The following is a 14,264-nucleotide window of genomic DNA, read 5'->3' on the forward strand; positions in this document are numbered from 1 at the left end:
ATATAATCAATTGACCTTCGACCATTCCCAACGATTCACGAACAACTATTTGTAAATAGATATGTGTGTATATATATATATATAAATAATAACTGGAAATATAATTTAAAATATTCTATGAGTTAATTAATTCTGTAAAATAAAATAATATATAAAAATTATACATCTATATATGTGAATGAAGTGTGTGTGTATATATATATATATATATATATATATATATATATATATATATATATATATATATATATATATATATATAGGGTTTTGAATATAACAATTAAATGATGGTAATACTTGTTTGTCATCTCGCTTGTTATTAAACAAGTTTAATATGAACCTAAAGAAACTTATGTGATTTTAAAATAAACGGTGATCCGAAAATGAGTTATATAAATTATAGGCTTATTTAAAATATATTTAGAAACTATTTGTTGAATTTTAAAACTTTTTATATTTTACTTGAAATGTCCCGTTCATATTGATTATAAACGTTCCATATTAATTGATTTCGTTGCGAGGTTTTGACCTCTATATGAGACGTTTTTCAAAGACTACATTCGTTTTTAAAACAAATCATAACCTTTATTTTATCGACAAGGTTAAAAGGACACCACCTAGATTATCAGAAATGATAATCTAAAAATATCACACTTACACACTACCAATATATATTGGTTTACAATATTAATATGTTACAACAAAGTAAATTTCGAATGCAGTTTTAAACAATATTATACAAGCATGCTGACTCCAAATCTTGTCCATATATTAGCATACAACAGCGGAAGCTCTTAATAATCACCTGAGAATAAACATGTTTTAAACGTCAACAAAAATGTTGGTGAGTTATAGGTTTAACCTATATATTTATCAAATCGTAATAATAGACCACAAGATTTCATATTTCAATATACATCCCATACACAGAGATAAAAATCATTCATATGGTGAACACCTGGTAACCGACATTAACAAGATGCATATAAGAATATCCCCATCATTCAGGGATATCCATCGGACATGATATAAAACTCGAAGTACTAAAGCATCCGGTACTTTGGATGGGGTTTGTTAGGCCCAATAGATCTATCTTTAGGATTCGCGTCAATTAGGCGTGCACTAATTCTCAAAATTAGTGATGTTCCCTAATTCTTAGGCTACCAAGCAAAAACAGGCATATTCAGCTTCGATCATTCAACCATAGAAAGTAGTTTCATGTACTTGTGTCTATTTTGTAAAACATTTATAAAGCTGCATGTATTCTCATCCCAAAAATATTAGATTTTAAAAGTGGGACTATAACTCACTTTCACAGATTTTTACTTCGTCGGGAAGTAAGACTTGGCCACTGGTCGATTCACGAACCTATAAAAAATATATACATATATATCAAAGTATGTTCAAAACACATTTACAATATTTTTAATACGTTTTAATGTTTTAATTTTATTCAGTCAGCTGTCCTCGTTAGTAACCTACAACTAGTTGTCCACAGTTAGATGTACAGAAATAAAGGAATATATATTATCTCGAATCAATCCACGACCTCGTATATACAAGCCTCAGGCTAGATCACAACTCAAAGTATATATAATATTTTGGAATCAACCTCAACCCTGTATAGCTAACTCCAACATTACTGCATATAGAGTGTCTATGGTTGTTCCGAAATATATATATATATATATATATATGGGTCGATGTGATATGTCAAAACATTGTATTCATGTCTATGGTATCCCAAGATTACATAATATATTAGAATACATGTATAATACAATATAAGTTAGTTAGGATATGATTAATATAGATTTGTTACCAATTTTCATGTAGCTACAACAAGAAAAATTATCCAATCTTGTTTTACCCATAACTTCTTTGTTTTAAATCTATTTTGAGTGATTCAAGTTGCTATGGTTTCATATTGAACTTAAGTTTATGAATATAAATAGAAAAAGTATAAGTTTATAGTCAGAAATACAGGTTACAAGTCATTTTTGTAAAGGTAGTCATTTCAGTCGAAAGAACGACGTCTAGATGACCATTTTGGAAAACATACTTCCACTTTGAGTTTAACCATGATTTTTGGATATAGTTTCATGTTCATAAGAAAAATCATTTTCCCAGAAGAACAACTTTTAAATCAAATTTTATCATAGCTTTTAATTAACTAACCCAAAACAGCCCGCGGTGTTACTACGACGGCGTATATTCGGTTTTACGGTGTTTTTTGTGTTTTCAGGTTTTAAATCATTAAGTTAGCATATCATATAGATATAGAACATGTGTTTAGTTGATTTTAAAAGTCAAGTTAGAAGGATTAACTTTTTTTTGCGAACAAGTTTAGAATTAACTAAACTATGTTCTAGTGATTACAAGTTTAAACCTTCGAACAAGGTAGCTTTATATATATGAATCGAATGACGTTATGAACATCATTACTACCTCAGGTTTTGTGGATAAACCTACTGGAAATGAGAAAAATAGATCTAGCTTCAAAGGATCCTTGGATGGCTTGAAAGTTCTTGAAGCAAAATCATGACACGAAAACAAGTTCAAGTAAGATTTCCACTCGAAATAAGATTGTTAAAGTTATAGAAATTGAATCAAAGTTTGAATATGAGTATTACCTTATATTAGAAAGATATCTTACTGTAAATAAGAAAAATTTCTTGAGGTTGGATGATCACTCAAAGTGGATTTGCAAGATTGGAAGTAAGCTAGCATACTTGGAAGTGTTGTTGCTGTGTTCTTGAGTAGTTGATTTATAATCTGGTTTATGTATGGATTTATGAACTCGATTGAGCTAGATTTTGTTGAAGATGATGAAGAACACTTAGAACAAAGGAAGAACACTTGAGAGAGAGTAATTTGATTCAACAAAATTGCAAAGTGAATGTGTTTGTGAGCTCCCTCATTCACGTGAATTTAGACTCTCCATATAGGCTTCATTAGTTTGTAATTTTGTGAGATATTTCATGCTAGATGTTAAATGATGGTTCCTACATGGTTAGGTGACTCACATGGGCTGCTAAGTGCTGATAATTGGAGTGTATATACCAATAGTAAATACATTTAGAAGCTGTGTATTGTACGAGTACAAATACGAGTGCATATGAGTAGAATTGTTGATGAAAATGAATGAGGATGTAATTGTAAGAATTTTTGTTAAGTAGAAGTACTTTGATAAGTGTCTTGAAGTCTTTCAAAAGTGTATGAATACATATTAAAACACTACATTTATATACATTTTAACTGAGTCGTTAAGTCATCGTTAGTCGTTACATGTAAGTGTTGTTTTGAAACCTTTAGGTTAACGATCTTGTTAAATGTTGTTAACCCATTGTTTATTATATCAAATGAGATGTTAAGTTATTATATTATCATGATATTAAGATGTATTAATATATCTTAATATGATATATATACATTTAAATGTTGTTACAACGATAATCGTTACATATATGTCTCGTTTAGAAACCCTTAAGTTAGTAGTCTTGTTTTTACATATGAAGTTCATTGTTAATATACTTAATGATATGTTTACTTATCATAATATCATGTTAACTATATATATATATCCATATATATGTCATTATATAGTTTTTACAAGTTTTAATGTTCTTGAATCACCGGTCAACTTGGGTGGTCAATTGTCTATATGAAATATATTTCACTTAATCAAGTATTAACAAGTTTGATTGCTTAACATGTTGGAAACACTTAATCATGTAAATATCAATTTCATTTAATATATGCAAACATGGAAAAGTTCGGGTCACTACATTACTTAGGGTTGGGAGTGAATAATTAATGTCATTTTTATTTAATAGTTAATGACTGAATTCTATACCATAATGACTAAAATAAATAAAGATATTTAATATAAAAATTTGGGATTTTTTCGAAGACTTTATTCTGCCACTGATTAATAACGGAGTACGATTTAATATCCGGGATAAACTGTCGGCATAAGAATTAAATTATGATGGCTGCTACTATTTTCTGTGCACGATTCAATCTCAATTGATACATGTTGTTATTATTATATTAATTATAATTATTATTATATTATATATATTATATAACTTTATATATCTCTATATATGCATATTACAGAGATTGAGATTAAGGAATACACCACACACCCACCTTCTTCTTGTTCCTTCTTCTCCATCACACCATCCGCCATCACCACCATGAATCACCCGCACACCACCATCAACTTACAACTCTTTTAGGTTATAATCACAAAGCAAACCAACATTACATTTGATCAACCACCACCTGCGTTTTGTTTTTCGGTTTCATTATCGAGAACACAACACCCATAACTATCAACTAAGATCATCACCATCCACCACCTTGGACAACCACGAACCATCGTCACCTAGTGCTATATTGCAGCCGTGAACCACCAATCAACTGCCACCAGTGACTTTCTTTTTTAATTACAACTATTTTTTACTGCTGCTGTGCAGCTTATGTTTTCTGTTTCTCCATCATAAAATAACACCACAACCATCATCTGCTATTCTCGCTTCTATTTCTGTCAAGAGCACTAATCACCACCGTCACTGCTATTGTTGTTTGCTGCTGCTACTGCTGTCGTGTTCTTGTTGACGAGACCAAACCCAACACAAACACCATTAAAACATTCAACTGCTGCTGCGTTGTTTTCTTCTTTTTCTAGTTCTGTTTACTGTTCAAACAACACAAGAGGAAGAAGATGAAAAGTGTTCATGGTGATGATGACGCTGCTGCTCTATTTAAATTTTTGTCACAGTAAACGAAGATAGAAGATGATGATCGTGGTGATTTCAAGACGATGATAAACATAATCACGATGATGATGATGATGATGATGGAGAATGATGATGGAAAGGATGATGATATGATAATGATGTAGGATGATGAAGATCATGATGGTGGATGATGATGGAGATGTTGTATGATGATGATCATGATCGTTATGGTCAAGATGATGATCATGATAACGTGATGTTAGATGATGATAACGATGGTTATGACGATATGTATGATGATGATACTATGATGATGTGATTTTTTTCTGTCTTAATCTGTTTGGCATTTTAGAAATCTCAACACAGAAAGGAATTGATTATTCCTTGTTGGGCTACCCTATTCCAATATTTGTTGGGCCGTGTTTGTTTATAACATTGGGCCAAGGGAAATTGGGCCTTGATCATTGTTATGATGATTGGGCTTGGTGATTTGTTCCTTGGGCTTTAAGTGGACTACGATAGTAACGAGTTAAATAAATCAAAGTCTAGTATTAATCAAGAAAAGCAAAACTGGAGCCATGGTTAAGGGGTGTTATGGGTGAGCTAGAGGTCTCGGGTTCGAGCCCTGTCAAAGGCAGATATTTTGTTTTTGTGCTTTTTCATATGTGAGGTAGTATTATTATTACTCTTATTATTATTATTACTATCATTATTATTATTATTATTATTATTATTTTTATTATTATTATTATTATTATTATTATTATTATTATTATTATTATTATATTAATACCAATCTTGATATCATAATTATTATATTATTAATATCATTAATACTAATATAATTAAGATTATGAATGTTAAGATAAAAACGATTAAGGTTGTGAACATGAATATAGTTAAGGTAATTACTACCGAAAAGTATAATTATAAGTACGTTTATGAGTAAAGATGAATATAAATACAATTAAGTCATCATTAAATAAAATTATCATTTTTATTACGATCATCATTATTATTAAGAATAACATGTTTATTAAAATCATTATTTAAATTATTATTAGTATTATCATTAAAATTATCATTTTTATTAAAAACTATCATTTTTATTAAATTTATCATTATTAGTAAAATTATCATTATATATAAAATTAGCATTTTTATTAAACTTATCATCATCATTATTATTATTATTAAAAGTATCATTATTATTATTATTTTTATCATTATTATTTTTATTATCATTAAACATGATTTTATTATTATATTTAATATTAATATTATTATTTTTATTATTATTATTATCGTTATTTTTATTATCATTATTATAAGTATCATTATTTTTAATATATTATTATCATTATTGTTATTACAATAAAAATTAATCATATAAAAACATACATAATAAAACTATATTATAATTATTTATTTAAAGTATACAAAATAAATGTAATTAATTAGGTTATTAATGAAACACTTAATTAAAATAACAATCATAGCACTAACAATATATAAATTTGTTCGATTACAATTATATGTATTAATATATATACCTGATATAAGTTCGTGAATCTGAGGCCAACCTTGCATTGTTCAGTTCCGTCGTATGCATATTTTTACTACAAAATATCGTATCGTGAGTTTCATTTGCTCCCTTTTTAAATGCTTTTGCAATATATATTTTTGGGACTGAGAATACATGCGCAGATTTTATAAATGTTTGACGAAATAGACACAAGTAATCGAAACTATATTCTATGTTGGATTATCGAACCGAATATCACCCTTTTAGCTTGGTAGCCTAAGAATTAGGAAACAGTACTCCTAATTGACGCGAATCCTAAAAATAGATCTATGGACTTTGACAAGTCCCATTCTGGAATTTGGAATGTTTTATTACTTCGATTTATATATACTGATTGCGACGGCCGGTATATAGCATACTGATTGCAATCGTATGCGGGGGATATTCTATATGCATCCTTGTTAGTCGGTTACCAGGTGTTCAACATACGAATGTTTTTTAAACACTTGCGAGTGTATGATTATTGAAGAAATGAAATCTTATGGTCTATTAAAATTATGGAAATGAATGATTATGATAAACCTATGAACTCACCAACCTTTTGGTTGACACTTTTAAGCATGTTTATTCTTAGCTATGAAAGAAATCTTCCGTTGTGCATTTGCTCATTTTAGAGATATTATTTGGAGTCGTTCATGGCATATTTAAGTCAACGCCTCGCAATGGGACCAAATGTTGATGACTTCGTCCTGGTGGATTAGGACGGGTCGCTTCAGTTGGTATCAGAGCGGTGGTCTTAGCGAACCATCTAACTGATAGTTGTTAGGATGCATTAGTGAGTCTGGACTTCGACCTTAGCTGCATATTATAAGTTTTGTTTATCATTCCTAGTGGAAAATTTCCTGCTTATCATTCCTAAGTCTAGACACGTCTTCCTGCACTTATTGCGTAGATAGTGTATAGATAAATTCATATTTTAGCATATCTGTTACTATAAACTTTGTCTGACAGCTTCCGAAGATTCCTCCGTAACTTATGGGATTTTGGTGTTATATATACATATGTAAATTATGTATTGAAGAATACTAAACTAAATCCTATAATCTATTTCCTATTGAAAATCCTTTATCTGACCGTGCAAGATGAAATTCGCAACTAGTTCAAATTCCTCGGATTCCGACAGCTATTCCGATATGGATATTCACCTGAGCTTCGAAAGCAGTGTAACCGGAATGGATCAACCCATTTAGCCATCATCAATTCTAGATGAATTGGGTATGGGTTCATAGTCGACTTGATCAATGGAGACGAGAAGAAGATGATCCTTTCCATCAACCAACCTGCACTCTTGGCGAAGAACCCGAAGCACTTACCGGCGAACCAGTCCGAAACACCATTTTCACCCTCATTTCCAGAATATTCCGCCACAACTATATAATCTCCCAAATTCTAAACCTTATTCATTCCCTCGTTCCAACCGCCAATCATCTTGGAGTAATAGAAGAAGTCAACGAGCTTCGCGCCCGAGTAGTGACTTTGGAGAATATGGTACAAAACTTACAAGAACCAGCAGCATCACCGGCACCAACAGTATCACCAGCATCGGCACCAGTACCACCAATAACACAAGCCTCAACATCACACGCCTCAATATCACCGTCTGTACTTCGAGCATAATCTTGTTCTACATGACGTTCTACACCATTTATCTTCGTTCTACATCAAATATCTTCGTTCTATGTATCGTTCTACATCAAAGATTCTTGTGTACAAACTGTTAATGGTGAAATTATTTTAACGGGTAGGTAATACCCGAGGAATATTTAGATTTCACATTAACATGTTATACTGTACATTCTTCAAATCCGATTCAACAGTCATTAAACTATCCTACCTACATCCATAAATATATGTATCCGTTCACCGAAGAACATTCATTTTCATTCAATTACATATACTGATTTTGAAAAATCAGAAACCAAGTCAAGATTTGACAAGTGGCATAATGAAGAAAATAATGGACAAAATAAAATTGATTAGTAACCAATTAATTAACTACGTAAAAATTTAAATCTATACTAACCAAATCATAGCTAACTGTTCATATACCCGTTATGACTATTTCCTTATTATATTTTATTTATTGTCATTTTAATTATCGCAATTTATTTATCGCAATTTTAATTATAGCAATTTTAATACACGCAATTTTATTTATCGTCATTTAAATACTGTTATTTATTTTACGCACTTCATTTATCGTCATTTAATTACTGTTATTTATTTTACGCACTTTAAATATCGTCGGATAAATTGGGACACGTATACAATGTTTTGACATATCATATTGACATCATCTATATATATTATTTTGAATAACCCATAAGACACTATATGCGGTAATGCTCGAGTTATCATATAATGGGTCGAGGTTAATTCTAAAATAATATATATACCATGGGTTGTGATCGAGTCTGAGACATGTATACAATGGGTCACGATACGTCTTGATTAATTAAATTATGTATTGAACTATTGGACTATTGGACTACTAACATTGGACTACTAACCTTGGACAATTAAAAAGTATTAAAAGAGTAGGAAATATTAATTACAATATTTTGACTTAAAATATCGATAATAAGTTACATCTACGACAGTTAAATAATTCCTCAAGTTTTTCACTTGATTTCATCTTAAATAATCTTTTGTATCTTGACGATTACAATCTGCGTTCAAATCCTTCGAAATTCTTGAAACACCTCGGATTGATAACCAATGATTCAGTTATGATGACTTTGAATGCTGATGAAGCAGCAAAACTGTAGATGATCTTAATGGTCAAAAGTTTGATGATAAAGAATAGAGTGTTGGAAACACTCAATAGAAAATTGATACTGGAAAGCGGATTATGCAAAACTATGAAGGAGGCTGTGGACAAATCACCAGGACTAAACCTGTATTTAATAAATCTAGATGATTCTGTATCTGATGAACTCTTTAGCGAATATCTTGCTCATTATTTATTCTAAATCCTTGCGGAAGGATTTTCTTCATCAACCTTCAATCTTAGAAATTCTAAAATATCGTCATAAATATCTTCGATATTTCTGAAGATATATTCATAAATATTATTGTCCGAAATTATCTATCTCTTCGTGCTATCTGTGTTACATCATAAAAGAAACTGTTTTAGTTTCTATCCTTCTATAAAATTTGAGTTTAAATTATGAATGATTTATGGAGAAGTGTTGGGAGTTGAAGCATGAGTTAGTATAATATAATAACGCCCGGCCAACGTGATTATATTACAGTAAGTCATGCTGAATTTCTAATGGAATATGATGATTCACAGACTATACCATCATCATATACCATGTTACATAACTCTTTCATTCTACTTAACTTCTAAACATATTGAGAAAATATTTTCTTAGTATTTCTATTTTTCCGTGAATTCTGATAATTTAACAAATCAAATTGTGCAATTACCTTTCCTTTCTGCTTAATATATTATGATCATTCGGAACTTCATACCTACGAATTTTGGACCATTATTCGTGTAACACCCCAGCTTAACATGATCACAATATTGTCCGCTTTGCCCGCAGGCGCACGACTTTTTCTTGGAAACCACACACGAGAAGCACTTTCCCAGGAGGTCACCCATCCTGGTAGTGCTCTCGCCCGAGCACGCTTAACCACAATGTACTCGCAATTCTACTCAGCCTGTGATCCCAAAACGCGTTGTGTCATTTAAGCGTGAGTATTACCTTATAATCCCATGATCACTCATGTTCGTGGGCGATGTGGGATTTGTCTAGGGTGTTACATTCACCCCCCCTTAGGGACTCATCATCCTCGATGAGGTTTGCCCCACCACCCCCAACGGCACATGAGTGGCTCTGATACCATTCTGTAACACCCCAGCTTAACATGACCACAATATTGTCCGCTTTGCCCGCAGGCGCACGGATTTTTCTTGGAAACCACACACGAGAAGCACTTTCCCAGGAGGTCACCCATCCTGGTAGTGCTCTCGCCCGAGCACGCTTAACCACAACGTACTCGCAATTCTACTCAGCCTGTGATCCCAAAACGCGTTGTGTCATTTAAGCGTGAGTATTACCTTATAATCCCATGATCACTCATGTTCGTGGGCGATGTGGGATTTGCCTAGGGTGTTACAATTCGCTTGACTTAAAGTCGGGAAGAAGAAACAAAAGCATGAAACTCCGAAATATAAGGAAAAATATAAAGCCCGATAACAGCATCGAAATTACAAACCGTGTATATTAATGCGTATAGCAATATAAAGACACGGGAGAATGAAAAACATTATAACCGCAAAGTAATAGTAGAAGAAAATAAATTCCTCCTGTGGTAGATGAAAAAGGAGAATGACAAAAACGATAGTCAGGAAAATATCAAGAATCAGAACGGGATGGAGCATTTCCACAATCTTTTGAAAGTTGGAATTGTGGAAAGTAAGATGTGAATGGTGACAGTAAGGAAACAAAGAAGGTGAATTTATAGTGAAATATCAAACGTAACAATCAAGGCAGATTACCGTATTTAATTAAAGAGATCCTAATTTTTTTAATCACCGAAGAATCAAATCTTAATTAGATCACAAAGATTTACTCTAAATTCCTTGAATTCCGGAAATCCACCGTGACTACGTCAAAAGTAAAATTTCAGTTTCACTCTTTTGCGATAACTTCACTCATATGCTTCAAGTAACCGAATCGTTTTATATATATTACTAGATAATGATAAAACTCTATTTATCAACTCTTATTCGTCATAAAAACATTCTTATTGTTAACCATGACAACCACACTCAAATTTTGGGACGAAATTTATTTAACGGGTAGGTACTGTGACAACCCGGAAAATTTCGACTAACTTTAAATCAAACTCTCGATACGATTTAACATTTTTGACGCGATAAGAAAAGTCTGTTAGATTAAGTCTTAAAAATTTTGAACTTTTTCATATAATCAATTGACCTTCGACCATTCCCAACGATTCACGAACAACTATTTGTAAATAGATATGTGTGTGTGTGTGTATGTATATATATATATATACAAATAATAACTGGAAATATAATTTAAAATATTCTATGAGTTTTAATTATGTAAAATAAAATAATATATAAAAATAATATATCTATATATGTGAATGAAGTATATTTAATATATATATATATATATATATATATATATATATATATATATATATATATATATATATATATATATATATATATATATATAGGGTTTTGAATATAACAATTAAATGATCGTAATACTTGTTTGTCATCTCGCTTGTTATTAAACAAGTTTAATATGAACCTAAAGGAACTTAGGTGATTTTAAAATAAACGGTGATCCGAAAATGAGTTATATAAATTATAGGCTTATTTAAAATATATTTAGAAACTATTTGTTGAATTTTAAAACTTTTTATATTTTACTTAGGGTTGGGAGTGAATAATTAATGTAATTTTTATTTAATAGTTAATGACTGAATTCTATACCATAATGACTAAAATAAATAAAGATATTTAATATAAAAATTTGGGATTTTTTCGAAGACTTTATTCCGCCACTGATTAATAACGGAGTGCAATTTAATATCCAGGATAAACTGTCGGCATAAGAATACAATTATGACAGCTGCAACTATTTTCTGTGCACGATTCAATCTCAATTGATACATGTTATTATTATATTAATTATAATTATTATTATATTATATATATTATATAACTTTATATATCTCTATATATGCATATTACAGAGATTGAGATTAAGGAATACACCATACACCCACCTTCTTCTTGTTCCTTCTTCTCCATCACACCATCCGCCATCACCACCATGAATCACCCGCACACCACCATCAACTTACAACTCTTTATGTTATAATCACAAAGCAAACAAACATCACCTTTGATCAACCACAACCTGCGTTTTGTTTTTCAGTTTCATTGTCGTGAACACAACACCCATAACTATCAACTAAGATCATCACCATCCACCACCTTGGACAACCATGAACCAACGTCACCTAGTGCTATATTGTAGCCGTGAACCACCAATCAACTGCCACCAGCGACTTTCTTTTTTAATTACAACTATTTTTTACTGCTGTTGTGCAGCTTATGTTTTATGTTTCTCCATCATAAAATTGCACCACAACCATCACCTGCTATTCTCGCTTCTATTTCTGTCAAGAGCACTAATCACTACCGTCACTGCTATTGTTGTTTGCTGCTGCTACTGCTGTCGTGTTCTTGTTGACGAGACCAAACCCAACACAAGCACCATTAAAACATTCAACTGCTGTTGCGTTGTTTTCTTCTTTTTCTATTTCTGTTTACTGTTCAAACAACACAAGAGGAAGAAGATGAACAGTGTTCATGGTGATGATGACGCTGCTGCTCTATTTAAATTTTTGTCACAGTAAACGAAGGTAGAAGATGATGATCGTGGTGATTTCAAGACGATGATAAACATAATCACGATGATGATGATGATGGCGAATGATGATGGCAAGGATGATGGTATGATAATGATGTAGGATGATGAAGATCGTGATGGTGGATGATGATGGAGATGTTGTATGATGATGATCATGATCGTTACGGTGAAGATGATGATCATGATAACGTGATGTTAGATGATGATAACGACGGTTATGGCGATATGTATGATGATGATACTATGATGATGTGATTTTTTCTGTCTTAATCTGTTTGGCATTTTAGAAATCCTAACGTAGAAAGGAACCGATTATTCCTTGTTGGGCTACCCTATTCCAATTGTTGTTGGGCCGTGTTTTTTTATAACGTTGGGCCAAGGGAAATTGGGCCGTGATCATTGTTATGATGATTGGGCTTGGAGATTTGTTCCTTGGGCTTTAAGTGGACTACGATAGTAACGGGTTAAATAAATCAAAGTCTAGTATTAATCAAGAAAAGCAGAACTGGAGCCATGGTTAGGGGGTGTTATGGGTGAGCTAGAGGTCTCAGGTTCGAGCCCTGTCAAAGGCAAATATTTTTTGGAGCTTTTTCATATGTGAGGTAGTATTATTATTAATCTTATTATTATTATTACTATCATCATCATCATCATCATTATTATTATTATTATTATTATTATTATTATTATTATTATTATTATTATTATTATTATTATTATTATTATTATTATTATTATTATTATTATTTTTATTATTATTATTATTATGTTAATACCAATCTTGATATCATAATTATTATATTATTAATATCATTAATACTAATATAATTAAGATTACGAATGTTAAGATAAAAATGATTAAGGTTGTGAACATGAATATAGTTAAGGTAATTACTACCGAAAAGTATAATTATAAGTACGTTTATGAGTAAAGATGAATATAAATACAATTAAGTCATGATTAAATATAATTATCATTTTTATTACGATTATCATTATTATTAAGAATAACATGTTTATTAAAATCATCATTTAAATTATTATTAGTATTATCATTAAAATTATCATTTTTATTAAAAACTATCATTTTTATTAAAGTTATCAGTATTAGTAAAATTATCATTATATATAAAATTAGCATTTTTATTAAACTTATCATCATCATCATCATCATCATTATTATTATTATTATTATTATTATTATTATTATTATTATTATTATTATTATTATTATTATTATTATTATTATTATTATTATTATTATTATTATTATTATTATTATTATTATTATTATTATTATTATTATTATTATTTTTTTTATTAAAAGTATCATTATTATTATTATTTTTATCATTATTATTATTATCATTAAACATGATTTTATTATTATATTTAATATTATTATTTTTATTATTATTATCATTATTTTTATTATCATTATTATAAGTATCATTATTTTTAATATATTATAAGTATCATTATTGTTATTACAATAAAAAT

This window comes from Rutidosis leptorrhynchoides, chromosome 2, assembly GCF_046630445.1.
Source record: "Rutidosis leptorrhynchoides isolate AG116_Rl617_1_P2 chromosome 2, CSIRO_AGI_Rlap_v1, whole genome shotgun sequence".
Taxonomy (NCBI): Eukaryota; Viridiplantae; Streptophyta; class Magnoliopsida; order Asterales; family Asteraceae; genus Rutidosis; species Rutidosis leptorrhynchoides.